The sequence below is a fragment of the Molossus molossus genome, unplaced genomic scaffold, assembly GCF_014108415.1.
Source record: "Molossus molossus isolate mMolMol1 unplaced genomic scaffold, mMolMol1.p scaffold_m16_p_8, whole genome shotgun sequence".
Lineage (NCBI taxonomy): Eukaryota > Metazoa > Chordata > Mammalia > Chiroptera > Molossidae > Molossus > Molossus molossus.
Genome location: NW_023425402.1, coordinates 24,759,701 through 24,762,489, shown reverse-complemented (window position 1 = coordinate 24,762,489; position 2,789 = coordinate 24,759,701). Strand labels below are relative to the sequence as shown.

Genomic DNA, 2,789 nt, shown 5'->3' with positions numbered 1-2,789 from the left:
CTAATAACTCTAGTTAGGTGATATTCAAAAGCAGGCAAAATTAATCTATGGCCATAGAAATCAGAACAGTGGTTGTTGCCCATGTGTAGTGAGGCTTGGCTGGAAGGAAACAGAAAGAAATTTACTTGGGATGGAACTTTTCTGTATTTTGACTGGAGTGTTGGTTACATGGGTATATACCTTTGTCAGAACTCAAAGAATTGTGTGTCTAACATCTGTATATGTCACTGTATATGAAGTTTGTATACATATATGAGAAAAGTATGTATTGAGACTCTGTTAAGTGTAAAGCACTATCACAGTCATTGTGAGGACTCAAACAGTGAGATACCATTTAGAATAAGGATAAGATGCTCTCTGTTAACACATGGTTTGGGGGAGCTTTGCACAGTGGCAGTATCATAGCCAATGAAGTTTATCTGAGGCATGGTTATTGCTAATTAAAAACATGGTTTAGTGGTCTAAGCAGCCAAGGAGCCTCAGTATATCATTATTTTGCCTTTACCAATGGTAACTTTTTTTTATTTCTTTGTTTTTATTACAACCGTTGCACATTTATAAACTAGAAGAGTTACTCATTTTTTAAGCAGATAACAAGTATGTATATACTTTTGAACTACTCTGTAAGTTTTACTCACTTATATTTTAACCACATTCTTGTACCGCTGTTTTTGTTTTGTTTTTTTTAATTTTTATTTTTTATTGATTTGAGAGAGAGAAGAAGGGAGAGGGAGAGGGAGTGGGAGAGAGAAATAGAAACAATGAGAGAGAACACTGATTGGCCACCTCCTGCATGTCCTGCACTGGGGATTGGACGCACAACCTGGGCATGTTCCCTGACCAGGAATCAAACTGACCACCTCCTGGTACATGGGTCGATGTTCACCAGCTGGGCTGTTGTTATTTTTTTATGTTTAAGTAAGTACATTGTCTTTTATAATTCATTCTTATATCATAACGTTTTCTGTGCCTAACTTTTTCCAGATCTCCATAAACTCTTTTCAACTTTCTCAAGGTAGTTCCTTTCCTTCTTTAGTCTTCACTCTGGGGAGAAAGCTGGTCAACTCCATCTTAATCTTTTTAGCATTCTCAGTTAGATTCCGAACACTAAGCATCCCTGCTGTGCTCCTTCTGAAGTCCTTGTTTCATTCCCTCTTGGCAAGACAGAAACAGACAAGAATTATGCAGCAGCATGAAGCCTCTGGTTTGAATGAAAACTCTGCGATTGTCTTTTTCTAACCACCAAGTTCCCTAGCTTATAAATTGCCTTAAGCTCCCCTCCCCTTAGATACTCTAGGTGCTTACTAATTAATTAGAACGAAATAGGCCCTTAGCAACTCTCATTCACAGAATCAAATTTCAGTGCTCTGTAGATTTGAAAGGACTTTTCCTTCCGAGGGTGCATCATTGTACAACCTGAATAATGTGTATGAACAAATACAAAATAATTTCTGTAAGCAGCAAGTTAAGCCTAGCTATTTGTAGAACATATTACAAAGAAAAGAATAGAAACTATTTATTGATGAGGTATTTTAGGCATTAAACTGATTACTTAACTTTAATAGATTTTTAAGTACCTATATTATATGTAGTAACAACAAAGAGAACATTTGACCACAGTATATGCATCTTTTCCGAAAATCTATAGTATTCACTGATTATTTATTTTTATGTAAGGGATATTCAAATATGAGAAATAAACTCAGATTCTAAAGGAAGAAAAACTGATTTCAGAAGTTGATAAAATGTTAGGAGTGGGTGGTTGTTATCAAAGAGCAAAATGATAGTCGATCGAGAATATTTGCATTAATAACAGGTCTGTAATGTTTACTGTAAAAAGAAACCATAGAAAGCACCTACCTATCATTATCTTCACTTTTACTGAAGATAATGTTTAGAAAAAGGAAAGCCAGTAATGGTGTACATTACTGGAACTGAAATATCTCTTGTGGCAACATATTATATTACTTGCAAATGTATCTTTCTTCAACTTTGTGTATTTAAAGTAGTATACCTACCGTGGCCAGTTTGGCTCAGTGGTTAGAGCATCGGCCCGCGGACCAGAGAGTCCCGGGTTCGGTTCCCGCTAAGGACATGTACCTTGGTTGCAGTTTGTCCCCGCCCCGGTTGGGGTTGTGTGGATGGCAACCTGTTGATGTGTCTCTCTCACATCAATGTTTCTCTCTCTCTCTCTCTCTCTCTTCCTCCCTCTCTCCCTCCCGCTCTGTCTGAAGATAAATGCAAAAATGTCCTCAGGTGAGGATGAAAATAATAATAACAATAATAATAATAATAAAGTAGCATACCCCATAGAGGTTGTTTTGTCTACAAGTGACTTAGCTGACACCAGGTGCTATAAACTGAATGTTTGTGTCCCCCAAAATTTATATGTAAAATCCTGTTGCCCAACATGATAATATTTGGAGGTGGGGCCGTTGTGGTGAAGAGGTTATGAAGGTGGACCCCTCATGAAGAGGATCAATGCCCTTGTGAAAGAGACCCTGGAGAACTCCTTTGTCCTTCTGCCATGTGAGGGCACAGCAAAAAACGAACATCTATGAACTAAGAAATGGATTCTCACAAAACACCAAATCTATTGGTACCTTGATCTTGGACTTCCTGGCCTCCATAATTGTAAGCAATAAATGACTATTGCCTATAAGACACCCAGTCTATGGAATTCTGTTATAGCAGCCCAAAGGGATAAAGATGCCAGGCCATGCCTAAGGTATCTGCAGTCTGAATGTTCCCAATTCGGGTTATTCCTTAGAAATAAGGATGAAGATTTT

General features: G+C 37.8%; 1 non-coding gene across 1 annotated transcript; it reads left to right on the top strand.

Annotated features, from left to right (window-relative positions):
* The first annotated feature begins 379 nt into the window (after nucleotides 1-379).
* LOC118622028 lies at nucleotides 380-513 on the top strand. The gene has a single exon (XR_004957869.1). It is a non-coding gene; the product is annotated as a U4 spliceosomal RNA (small nuclear RNA).
* Nucleotides 514-2,789: the final 2,276 nt, after the last annotated feature.